The sequence below is a fragment of the Mauremys mutica genome, unplaced genomic scaffold (assembly GCF_020497125.1).
Source record: "Mauremys mutica isolate MM-2020 ecotype Southern unplaced genomic scaffold, ASM2049712v1 Super-Scaffold_100416, whole genome shotgun sequence".
NCBI classification, from domain to species: Eukaryota; Metazoa; Chordata; order Testudines; family Geoemydidae; genus Mauremys; species Mauremys mutica.
This window is the reverse complement of record NW_025423336.1, coordinates 38,786-52,394: the sequence shown is the minus strand read 5'-3', so window position 1 is coordinate 52,394 and position 13,609 is coordinate 38,786. Positions and strand designations below refer to the sequence as shown.

Sequence of the window (13,609 nt, the reverse complement as noted above, 5' to 3'; positions counted from 1 at the left end):
CCTGCATGGGTGTGGGCTGAGGTGCATCAGCAGAAGGTTGGGCTGGACAGGGGCAGCAGATTTGGATAATTTTAGGTGGTGCCCAGAATGGGACCAAGTCCTGCCCCACCCCACCCACACACACCTGCCTAAGGCTCTAGGAGAGAGTTTGGGTGCAGGGTCTGGGCTCAGTCAGGGGGTTGGGGTGTAGGATAGGGTGCAGGGAGCAGGCTCTTGCAGGGAGTTTGGGTGTGTAGTTTGCTTTGCCTAATTCCCATGGAAAGTGTCCTACTCGAAAAAGGAGAGTAAGTTCTAAAATGAAGAGGTGGGTGCACAGCTTGGAAACATCCCCCGTGTTGCCATTAGTTCCAGTAGATTGTTCACTGGCAGGGCAAATTGATTTCTTTGCTGCTGAGAAAGCTGCCAGGAAAAGTCTCTGGTCACCAGATCTCCCTGCTTCTTCCAGCACATCCCTGGCTCCTTCCCTGCCCCAGTCACGGCTGTAGGAGGGTCCTATATACACTGAGCCTAAAGCTTTTCCAAGCTTTCTTAGCGCAGTTGGCAGCGTGTCAGTCTCATAATCTGAAGGTCTTGAGTTCAAGCCTCAGACAAGGCAGTGGCTTCTGCTCCTTGCTTCAGATTTTCTACAGGAAATCAGAGAAAAGAAACTAGAGGAGAGTGGTTTCTAGACACCCTCCCACCTATTTAACACACACACAGACTTTTCTATAGCATTAACTTTTCCTTCTCTGTGCAGTTTGTATTCTCCATAGAGCAAAATAAAACAAAAACATGCAAGTCCAAGCCTAATACAGTATGAAACTCAATACAGATCAAATCTCACCCTCAGAGATCTTCCAATAAGCTTCTTTTGCAGACTAGACTCATTTCTTGTCTGGGCCCAATCTTTTCACCTGGTATAGTCCTTGTTCCAGCTCAGGTGGTAGCTAGGGGATTTCTCATGACTGCAGCCATGTTTGTTCAGTTCCACCCCCTTGTACAGCTTTGGTACAAGACAGGAATCTTTTGTCTCTCTCCTGGGGAAAAGCCCCAGGTTTAAGATGGATTCCTGTACCAGGTGACATGGTCACATGTCCTGTGAGACCCCCCCAAGCCTTCATTCTTCCTGGCCTGACTCACAGACGGAGCACGACAGAACCATCTCCAACTATTGTCCTGGTTAATGGGAGCCATCAAGAGTCCAAACCACTGTTAATGGCCCACACTTTGCATCATTACAACAGGACCTCAGAGTTATAGTTCATATTTCTAGTTTCAGATCCAAGAATGATCGGTTCATACAAATAGGATGAACACACACAGTAGATTATAAGATTTGTAATAATACCTTACAAGAGTCCTTTTGCATAAAGCAGGTTCCAGTTACTGTATAGTCACACTCATGAGCATATTTTCATAAAATCCTATGGAGTACAACGTCACAGCAGGGAAAGGGTTTTACTGCAGCACCTGGGAGCAGTTGAGTTTCATGTTCAGGCTGTGGTATGAGTTCCTCCAGGTTTCTCGTAAGCACACAGGGACCTTAGCAGGTGCTCTTGATACAGGAATGGCCCAGCTACGATAACGTGATGGGGATTCTATTATTTCTTTTTAATTTTTCTATTTCCAATGACATTTCTGTATAACTGTTTTCTCTCCTGGATTTGATATTTAACTAAAAAAAGAATAAGGCCTCAGGGTGGCAGATAGAGGATCAGGCTGGGGCTAGGACTGCTAAGAAAGCAAGAGTAGCAGGTTTTCTGTATTGTTTCCCGCCCTCATTTTCATGACTAATTTCTCTTCTGCATGAAATTTGCCTTTTTTACATGTGAACGTGGCTAGTTCTGTTGGTAAAACATCAGGCTTTTAATCTGAGAGTGTAGGGTTCAAGGCACTGGTCAGCCATGAAGACAGCTCTCTGTGTAATAGCCACCAAGATCTTCAGATGGCATCTTTTGAGGACTCTCCTTGACTTCAGCTTCCTCTTTTCAGGACATGGCCTTTCCTAGGAAGGGCCCTTTACTGCCTGGGACTGAAGGTGCTACTGCCTCACCTGTCCACTGGCCTCACGGTCTGGAGGAAGAAAGGCCTCTGGGGCTGCAGCAAAGTGCTGTGTGCTGACTTTTTGAGCAAATGCAGGGCTGGCCAGAGAGGCATGTTCCCACTGAGTCCTCCCTGCCAGAAAAAATTGTTGCCACAGACAGGGGCGGCTCCAGGGCCCAGCACACCAAGTGTGTGCTTGGGACAGCAAGCCGCGGGGGGTGCTCTGCCAGTCGCCGCGAGGGCGGCAGGCAGGCTGCCTTCAGCGGCATGCCTGCGAAGGGTCCACTGGTCCTGCGACTTTGGCGAACCTCCCGCAGGCAAGCCGCCGAAGGCAACCTGCCTGCCGTGCTTGGGGCGGCAAAATGTCTAGAGCCGCCCATGCCCACAGAATCCTCCCTGCTGGAAGTCTACAGTAATCAACATGTGCTGTGCTGGTCTCATGGTGTAAGGGCCAGCACTCAGGACTTTGAATTCTGCAATCTGAGTTGAAGTCTCAGTGGAATCTGAGAACAATTCCTGTGCCACAAACCCTGCTGGGTCTTCCAAGGCTCTGTCTTGCTTTCTCAAAAGCCATGAAAGCCACTACAAAGGTTTTTTTCTCCTGCTGATAATAGCTCACCTTAACTGTTCACTCTCATTATAGTGTGTATGGCAACACCCATTTTTTCATGTTGTGTGTGTGTGTGTGTGTGTATATATATATCTATCTTCCTGCTGTATTTTCCACTGCATGCATCCGATAAAGTTGGTTTTAGCCCATGAAAACTTAAGCTCAAATAAATTTGTTAGTCTCTAAGGTGCCACAAGTACTCCTTGTTCTTTTTGCAGACAAATTAATGGAGGTTAAGTCAATGAATGGCTATTAGCCAGGATGGGTAAGGAATGGTGTCCCTAGCCTCTGTTTGTCAGAGGATGGAGATGGATGGTAGGAGAGAGATCACTTGAGCATTACCTGTTAGGTTCAGTCCCTCTGGGGCATCTGGCATTGGCCACTGTTGGCAGAAAGGATGCGGGGTTGGATGGACCTTTGGTCTGACCCAGTATGGCCATTCTTATGTTCTTATGAAGGGAGGGGCACAGCCCTGTGACAGAGTTTCTGTAGTGTAGTGGTTATCACGTTTGCCTAACACGCAAAAGGTCCCTGGTTCGAAACCAGACAGAAACATGCTGGCTTAATTTTCCCAGCTCCTAGTGGCCTATCCCTAGTGTTGTAGGAGCAGCAGTGATTTCTATGCTCAGAAGGTCTGTTATACTTCCCCTGCTCCCACTTTTGTCTCCTCTCCCTCTCTGAATGCCTGTGAAGTGGCTTTCCCCCTCCCGCTCCCCCCTGGAATGCTCATGGGATGAATGGGCTGGTTGAAGAGCAGAAGAGCTCCCAGGTAGACAAGGTGTCTGGGACTCTAATTAGGCAGCGATCACACACCCAGAGCATGGACACTGCCCAAGGTGGAGTGTGACCAACCAGATGCAGCCAAGTCATCTCTAGTCACAGGCCATGAGGTGCAGGCCCTTAAAAGGGGAAGGGGCCATGTGCTCAGGAGAGCACTCACAAGCTTGTACCTCCAGTGAAAGCCCTTTGCCCGGACTGCCTGGCCAGTGGTTCTCTGCGTTGTATTTCATTGTGCCTAAGGAAGACTTACCTTCATCACACCATCCATAGCTCCCCTGTGGGACACTTACCTTGCAGAATCCTGACATCTCCAGTCCCGCTCCTGTCCTGGGAGTGTGTGTGAGACACCCCGCCCCCCTTCGTTTGAGCTTAGCTATCCATATAATAAATGTGCTGCTTTCTGCCAAACTCTGGTGGGTCATTAGTGCTCCCTACACTGACTAGCTGGCCCAATTTCGGGTAACACCTGCGATAACCCCAACCCCTGCATGGCAGAGGGTGGTGAAATGAGCTGAGGAAAAAGCCTTGGCATCAGCAGGGGAAAGCTAGAGGATCTGGGCCAGGCACCTTTTGAAGCCTTGTGGCTTGGTCTCCTCTGCCCTTGGAGATTGGCCTATGGCGGCCGGCTCTTCTGCGTGACTTGCCAAAGGAGGAAGTGAGGCAGGAATGGGGCAAAAGAGGAAAGTCGAGCTGAGGAAGGCAGGGCAGAAGCTAAGCACCTCAGTGCGGCTAAGTGGGGTTAGTAGAGCACCACCATTCATTCTGCAAAGCCTGGGGAGGTGCGGTTGGCTGCTGGGAGGTAGAATCCTCCATCCCTTGGCTTCCCAGGGATGGCTACTTGCAGCCCAGGAGAAGAAGGATGGTTCTGGGTGAAAGGAAGACAAGCAAAGCTCTGGGAGGAAATTTGGGTGCGGGGTGCGGGCTCTGCGCTGGGGGAGCGGGTTGGGGTGCAGGAGGGGTGGCGCTTACCCCAGGCACTGCAGCTCCCAAAGTGACTGGTACACACAACCCTGCGGCAGCAGCTTCTAGGTGGGCCGTGCCAGGGGGTCTCCATGTGCCGCTGCCTGCAGGCGCTGCCCCCAGAGCTCCAATTGGCTGCAGTTCCTGGCCAATGGGCACTGCGGAGTTGGTACTCGGAGCAGGGGCAATGAATGGAGACACTCCCCCCACCCCAGGGGATGCTGGGATATGCCGGCCATTTCTGGGAGTGGCACCGAATACTCTCTCAGTCCTCAAAGAGAGACCTGGAGAAGGAGACTTGCTGAAGCAAAGCCACGGGGGTCTCTGAGGTTTCCCTGGCCCCTCGCCCCTGTCCTGCCTGGCTGATGTCAGCATCTCTCTGTAAGGTCACCACCTCCCCACCACCTTTAACCAATAGTCTGAGGTCCTGCAAAAGGCCTTTGTGATGTCACTGCCACACCCCTCCCTTGCTGTGCTAATGTCCTGCCCCTGCCCAGGCACTTTGGAGGTTTGAGCTACTCCCTGTGGATCACCCCACTCAAGGAGCTTTCGTTCTAGGAAGCAAGCCCGTCGTTTTGGACCATCTGCACATTTTGTCAGTTCACTATTTATTAGATCGTTTATGAATATGTTGACTAGTCCTGGTCCCAGTACAGACACCACTAGTTACCTGTTTCCATCCTGAAAACTGACCATTTATTCCTACCCTTTGTTTCCTATCTTTTAACCAGTTATTGATCCACGTGAGGACCTTCTGGAGGTGAAAGTAAGCCGGTATGTTCCGGTATGGGGTACCGGCAAGAGCCGGTACGCTGTGCCAGCCCCACCCGGCTTCCCCAGGCTGCTGATTTAAAGGGCCCAGGGCTTCCTGCAGCGGACGGAGCCCCGGGCCCTTTAAGTCGCCTTCCGAACCCCCCTGCCGGAGCCCCGGGGAGCAAATCACTGCCATGGATGCTGCTCTCTCCCGCTCTGCCAACACAGAGCAGGGGCGGCAGAAGCTTCCTTACAGTGGGGGGAGGGGCACCATTGTCTGAACTGTGGCACCCCCATGACACCCCTTCCCTAAGAACCCCCACTCACACCACCTCTCCCCCCGAGGCCACACCCACTGTAGCCCTGAGGATTAATCTGTTGGTCTGTATAAAATGTCTTTTTGATAAAAGTGTGTAGGCTGCATAGATTAATAGAATTTGCAATAGCTGTAAACGCAAGATACCTAGAAACTTCTAGACCAGACATCCTGGCCTATTTCCTCTGTGACGCTGAAAGCAACCTTTAAGACCCTTACTCAGAAAAGTGATAATAGGAAACAGACCTACGCAAATTGTCTAGGGACTTTCTGAATATCTGCTAACCTTTCACCTAGTTAGGTGCAAAAGGACCTAACAAGTACACCACAAGATACTAGATAGTTGTCATTAATACGTATACAAAGGTCAGCCTATGAAAACAGGTACCCTCACCTTTCCATGGGGAAAGCCAAATTTGGGCGTAAGAGGAAGGAGTTCTCCCTATAAAAGGTGTGATAATCCACCATTAGAGCAGGCGATACATCTCTCTGTTTCCTTGTCGTCTCAACTTGCTTCGAAGCCTTTTCTCCTATGAAAGCTGTTAATACTAAGTCGTAGTATTGATTCTTCTCAAAGTTGTGAGTATGAACATATTCTCATTTCTGCTAGAGCATTTAGGTTAAACAAAAGAGGGTTTTACTTATAACCAGTTTCTTTGTAACTTCCTCTAGCAGAGGTGTGAAATTTACTCTAGCGCTGTAGAGTACATTTAGAACTGTATAATATCATATTATATCTCTTAAAGAACTGTGATATTTTGTAACTTTGTAATCTCATACTGCTTTTAACATTTTACATTTACTTCTTGTTTTGTTGATTTTAAATAAAAGGTCTTGTTTGACTAAACTCTGTCTCTGTCCTAATTCCTGTAATACACCCCAATCTCCTTGTATTAAATTCTGTGAAGCCTGATTCAAGACGAACTTTTATCTTCTGATCACACATATTGGCGAGCCATACCCATATTATTAATATCTATTAATTATTACTAACACTCTTAATTAATTATAAAATTAATTATTACATACAACCAAATTAAGTGGATAAATTCCACTGTCCCTACTAACCCTCCCCAAATCAGGCAACAGACTGGCGAGCCGCCAGGAGGAGATTTGAGGAGTGTGACAGGAATCCAGAGATATTTCTGGACCCTTTGGAGAATTTTTCGTTGTAACGTAAGTAAATAGTTAACTTCAGTACACTCTGGAACTCTTAAACCAGAGACACCTTCCTGTGATTATTGTTGCTGGCAGTACGCCCAGTATTTCCGTTTTGTATTGTGGTTATACATCCGAAAGGTTTTTACTTTCACTTTTGCCTAAAGGATTTTAACTGTATTAGCTAACTGAATATTGAAGTAATATTGTTTTAAAAGTGATATATGTGCACAGAAAGGGGTTTTTATATGTTGAAGAAGTTAATGAATGGTACCGAATAAAATAATAGCAGCCGCATCTGGATCCGATGACCCACACTAGTGGTGGCGGGGAGTTAATAAAGCAAGGTATTCATAGCCGCCAGAAAGGCCGCAATCAGTCAGAACTTGAATAGTTCAAAGATACCTTATCTCAGTCCCATTAACTCTTCCGGACTGCACCTCTGATCCGTCTGCCTCAGTATTCCCTGATATTTGGCAGGTCCCGACAGAGGGGAAAGACCTCTCGATCTGCTATAAGCCATCGAGAGAAGAGAGAAGAGAGTATCCCCACTCCCTCTATTTACTTGGGACTTTTATGATACAGTGCTTAAACCGGTGTTAAGGGGTTATATTCCTGTTGTTTCTGTAAAAGGGACGCCTTTTTGTGTATCAGAAGTAAATCAACAGAGGATAGATTCTAGTGAATATACTAGACTATACTAGATTCTAGTGAATATACTAGGAAAAGAAAGAGATGAATTCTCTATTTCGTAGTAAGAGTGTTAAAAGTGAAGATAGAACTGGAGTGGAGTGTGTTGGAATTTCTAGCAGTTTAGCTTTGGAAAACTTTGCTAGGAAATATATTCAGGAACATGGTGGAGGTTTGGAGCAGCTGAGAAATAGTGGAATGATTTCTGAGCAGAGAAACCCGTGGGGTTTTGTGAGTAATGTATTTGAGGATGAAACACAGCAGAAAAAGAAGAGAGCTAAGGTGGTGAAGGGAATAGCTGTTGAATGCTTGCTTGTAGCTTGTAGTTCATTGGGAAAGAAATTGGATAAAAAGATGGAGTTACTCAGGGAAGTTCAGCAGATGCTAGTAGCCTATAGAGTAGACCGCGGTCGGCTGTTGGAAAAGATTAAAGAACTAGAAAAGGGAGAAAATATAGCAGAGGAGGTTGAAGAATTGATTCCCATCCCTATTGGTATGGTAGATCCGAGAGAGGTAGAAAATCCTATTGGACCAGTGACTAGAAGTAAAACAAGAGAATTAGTTCAAGCAGACACAGTACCTTCAGAAGCGAATTTGCAAGTTGAATCTGTGGAGTCAGAAGAAATTGGCAGTGCAGCAGTCACTGATAGTCTGCTGGTAGAAGACGGAAGTTCTGAAGTGACAGTTCAGGAGGCGGAGACAAGTGTCACAGTCAGTGAAGTAGTTAGTGACACCAACAGAGAAGCAGAGAGAGAGGAAAAGATTTCTGCTTCTGTAGAGACAGCTTCTATGAGTGTACCTTTAGAATCGGTCATTGTTCAAGGGTTAGAAGAGGCTGTATCACAGGTAACACAGGTAGCTAATGCATGTGATGTAGTGATCTCTAAGTTACAAAGAGAGCTACAACAACAAGCAGGGAATAGAATTCCTGCTCCTCCACCCAATGTTACATTAGCACCATATAGAGTAGAAAATCCAGTCCCTTTGGGTGGACATTTATTGGCATTCGGGCAATCAACATTGCCTAGACTCCAGGAATTTCGTGGGTCCTCTACACCCCCGTGGTATATGCTGGTATCACCTAGTGTATCGATAGAACGCCCTACCACACCAGACTTTAGTGGACTGAGGGATGTCCTGCGTCAGTGTGGAGACACTTTGAATGTAACCCATAGACATTTCATGGAAAATTATCCTAGATACCCAGGATTATCTCCAGTGGAAAGTTTTGATGGTTCAGATGAGGAAAATGTGAATCCAGGTAGAAGGAGGCAAGGAATAGAAATTGTAGATTTAAGCTCAGATGAAAGTTCAGATGAAAGCTCAGATTCAGATCCAGAAGAAGGAACTGCAGGTTCCAATTCTGATTGTCCTGTAGCAGTTGTTACAGATATTAAAACCTTAGACCTGGTAGCAAAGCAAGTAGGAATGATGGAGGATTCTTCAGTTGCTATGCATGCACAACGTGTGCAGGAGACAGCAAAAGTGTTTGGCTTACCAAGGGAGGATTGGGTTAAAATCTTACAACTCACAGTGAATCGAGCATTGTGGAGTACTTTGCCACTTAAGTATAGGGTAGGAGAGAAAACTTTTCAAGAGACAGTAGCCCTATTGGAACATAATCAGCACCCAGGGCAAGCTGGAGTAGCAATTCTGTCTAACTTAAAGCAGAAACCTAATGAAACTCCACATCAGTTTCATTTGCGGTTAAGTGCAGCTTGGCGGAGTCATATCAAAGAGGAAACAGATGAACTGCCATATATCAGTCTGTTAGTTAATAATTCTCTTCCTCAGTTAAGAGAAATGGTTAATATGCATATCACTGATGATATTTCTTTAAAAAGAACATTAGCCTTATTGGCTAAAGCACATGCACAGGGAGGCTCTAAATTAGGTCGGCGTGGAGCCCCGGTTGCAGTACTTCAGGAACCACAAACTAATCCTACGGTGAGGATTGAGGGACCTCAACCTCAGCCAGGATTAGGACGAGGAGTTCCTAAATTCCCTAAGTATCAACGTTGGCAAAATGACCCTAACCCACGTAATAACCCTGGACCTTCGAGTGGCCAGGCCCCTCGACAGGGTTATGCGTTTGGATCCTATGCAGGAGCCCGGGATCGTGTTCCTTTCTTTTCAGATGCTGCACAGAACAGTTCACGTCTGCAGAGACCCAAATCACCGCCTTTGCACAAAACTGAGGACTCAGTTGTGAAAATGTTTAAAACAGTGCAACAGACGCTTGAAGCTCAACGACGGGCTATCCGAGAACTTCATGCCCGTGTGAATGAGCTGATGATGATGGAAGGCCAAGGCTCAGCAACCTTGAACCGTCCAGTGGCCTCCGTCGATCCATCCCCTTTTCCCCAGTGGACAGCCACTCCTCCAGAATTGGCTGCCTCTGAGGAGATAGAGGAGGAACCCCTTGATTATCTGACAGCATATGCTGCATGACTACAAACAACCCCGAGTGTAGTCATAACCCCTTTAGACAGAGATACAAGTGGAAGACCCACAATATCTGCAGTGATAGAGGGACTAGACAGGAATCTCATCATAGATACTGGAGCAGCAATCAGTATTCTCCATGTCGAGGATCCTAGATCCTCTCCTCTATCATCAGGATGTACCAAGACACTTGCAACCTTTGCAAGTAATCAGGTTACTACCACACTTTCTACACCCCTTGAAGTACAGATAGGTCACCTAAGAAAGAATCATACTTTTGCATTAATGAAGTTAGCAGACCCAAAGAATTCCTTATTGGGAACTGATTTCTTATACAAACAGGGATGTGTTCTTGATTTGTGTAACCAATTATTGTGTCTTTCAGTAGAACAGGAAAAGGATGACTCTCCAGTGGTCATACCTGAGTGTGGCATGGTATCTCCAGTGGAGGACTTTGAACCTGAAGGGTATGATTTGGACAAAATAGTGGCTAAACATGCAGACCAACCTGAGTTACAGGCATTACTGTACAAACATACAGATGCCTTTGCTAAACACAAACATGACTGTGGATGCATGGCCGTCACTATTGTTGTGGAAGGAGGAGAAATTTCAGCCCAAAAACAGTATCCTTACCCAGAACAAGCAAATCCATACATAGAAAAGACTATTACGTCCTTGCTGACACAGGGAGTACTACGAAAATGTACTTCCACTGCAAATTCACCTATTTGGCCTGTTAAGAAACCGGATGGTTCGTGGCGTCTCACAATAGATTACAGACGCCTAAACCAAGTCACACCAACTTGTGCCCCCACAGTGGCCAAAATGCCAGATCTAATCAAATCCTTTGATCCAGAGGCTGTATGGTTTACTGTATTAGATATCAGTAACAGCTTTTGGACATTACCATTGGCACACATTTCACAGTACCGTTTTGCATTTAGTTTTCAGGGAGTGCAATATTCTTGGACACGTTTGCCCCAGGGATATAAAAACTCTCCAGCTTTATTCCATGCACAAATGAGACGGATACTGTCACCATTTTCTAAACCAAATGTTCTATTTCAATATGTAGATGATCTGTGTTTAGCAACACAGACGAAAAAGGAGCACTTAGAAAGACTTGATGAGCTCCTGCAAATTCTAAAAGAAGCAGGGTTAAAGTGCAATCCAGCCAAGGCTCAGCTAATGGCTAATTGTGTCTCTTTCTTGGGCCTCACCCTGACAAAATGGGGTAGGACTCCAGCGCAACAGAAGGTGGATGCAATCCAAACATTGCCTTTACCACAGGAACCTACGGCTTTAAGAGCTTTCCTAGGTTTAACTGGGTACCACAGGGATTTCATCCCTAATTTTGCTTCTATTGCAGGTCCTTTGTACCAACTTCTAAAGAAAGGTGTACAGTGGGAATGGTCTGAGCAACACACGGAGGCAGTATCCCAACTAAAACAGGCCATTATCAAGGCTCCGGTGTTGATCACACCAAATCCTGAAATACCCTATCATCTGGAGGTAGCGGTGAGTGTTAATGCGTTGGCGGCTGTGGCCTCACAAGAAAGGCATGGGAAAATCAGACCTGTGGCCTATGCCTCACGTTTAATGTCATCAATTGAACTCAAATATGACAATTGTGAAAAGTATCTATTGGCAACCAGTTGGGCCATACAACACTTTTCTTTTCTAATTGGCCTCAGCCCGATCATATTACACTCATCGCACACTCCTCTTCAGTTTTTACTGTCCAACAGGGTAAAAGATGGGCAAGTTTCAAATGCTCGCCTTGCTCACTGGGCATTATTACTGCAAGGGAAAGATATTGCAGTCAAACCTATTAGGACACCATCCTTGTTACCAACAGCTCTATTATATCAGGGAGAGCCACACAAGTGTCCCAACTTTGCTCAATTGGATCTAAGGGGGGAGGAAAAACAAAGGCTCTTTCAACCTTTAATCCAGGAGACAGATCCCATTAATAGGTATAAATTCTTTGTTGATGGTTCTAGTTATTACCATCAAGGCAAACCCTATACTGGGTTCGGAATCTATGCAGTTCCCCCTGAGGGGAAAGGAGAGCCTTGGGAAAAGGCATATTCATGCACTCCACATTCGGCTCAATATGCAGAATTAGCTGCAGTGGCTTGTGTGTTGGAGTACTGTGTGCAGTTCTCCATCACCACCACATACCAAGATATCTGTCTGTTTTCAGACTCTGCATGGGTATGCAATTCTCTCACAGAGTTCCTACCATATTGGGAAACAAATGGTTTTACATCTTCTGATGGCACACCTATTAGGTATGCATCACTGATGAGATATATCCATTGGTTAACAGTAATAGTTACTGTTTCAGAGCGGCCAATCAATATAAAAAAAGTAAAAGCTCACTGGAAATTAGACCCCTATGCTATGGAAAATGAGAAAGCTGATAAATTGGCCCGTGAAGGAGCCCGATCAGGAGAATTTTGGGAAAGTAAGGATCAGGAGTATTCTGTTATTAACCCTAATCCTAAATGTCCTATAGCTGCAACTAAATTGGTACAACCCAATATACCAGATCTAAAAGACATGCAAAAATTGGATAAGGACATAATAAAAGTAATTTTAGAGCTTTCCAAAATAGACAAAGAGGGATCACTTACAATAGACCCTTTGTACAAACGACATGAACAGCAGTTACAAGTCATAGATGGAGTTCTCATGTACACAGGAGGTCCTTTCCCTGTGTGGGTAGTTCCAGCTCACCTACGGAGGGAAATGATGTACATGGTCCATGACACTCCTACAGGAGGACATCAGGGAGTGGACAAAACTGTCCAACGTCTTGCATCTGTAGGGTGGTGGCCACTTCTTAGGATGGATGTGCAACAATATTGTGAAAATTGTCTGGCATGTGCCCAAGCTAATCCTACTCCATCCAAAAGAAATGCGCCACTAAGATCCCAGGTGTATGAAGGTCCGTGGATGGCTTTGCAGATTGACTTTGTAGGTCCTTTGCCAAGGACCCAAAGAGGTAACCAATATCTATTGGTGATTATCGATCCTTTCTCAAAGTGGATAGAGGCATTTCCTCTTAAAGCCAATACTGCAAAAGCCACTGCCAAGGTCTTGGTAGAACAAGTCTTCTCTCGCTGGGGGATCCCTGCAAAGGTAGAATCAGACCAGGGATCACATTTTACAGGACAGTTCTTTAGGGATTGTCTTAAATTGATGGGAGTCCCGCAGAGACTACACATCCCATATAGACCACAGTCATCTGGGATGGTGGAACGAACCAATCGGACTATAAAAGTGATGTTGAGGAAACTGGTTGATGCCAATGGACGTAACTGGGACACCCTCATGCCTTTAATTTTAATGGCATTAAGGGCGACACCGGCTGCATCTACTGATAAAACACCTTTTGAAGTGATGACAGGCCGAACAATGAGATTACCAGAACATTTAATTTGGCAAGCTAGTGGCACTCAATTAGAGGGAATAAAAATGGATACCTACCTGCAAAATCTGCAAAAACATTTAAATCACATTCATTTGCAGGTAGCTGCTAAATTGGGAAAATCCAGACGTAAAGCAAAGGCTTACTTTGACAAAAACCAGAGAGAGAATACTTGGGAGGTAGGAGACCAAGTAATGTTATTGTCATATAAGTCACCAGAACATGGGTTGTGTAATCGATGGATTGGTCCTTTCCAAATCATTGATAAACTCAGTTCAGCAGTATATAAGATCAGAGTAACAGGAGGAAAGCATAATAGAGATAAAATTTATCATGCTAACCAGTTAAAGCTGTATCGATCGTCCAGGTCGCAGGAGCAACTTCCTCCTCAGGACTTAAGTGATCAGACGAAATCGCAACAATTGGAGCCCAGCAG

General features: G+C 45.8%; 2 non-coding genes across 2 annotated transcripts; both read left to right on the top strand.

The window, feature by feature from the left end:
• Positions 1-522: 522 nt before the first annotated feature.
• Positions 523-595, top strand: TRNAM-CAU. The gene has a single exon. It is a non-coding gene; the product is annotated as a tRNA-Met (tRNA).
• A 2,519-nt stretch (positions 596-3,114) lies between these two features.
• Positions 3,115-3,187, top strand: TRNAV-AAC. The gene has a single exon. It is a non-coding gene; the product is annotated as a tRNA-Val (tRNA).
• The last annotated feature ends 10,422 nt before the right edge of the window (positions 3,188-13,609 follow it).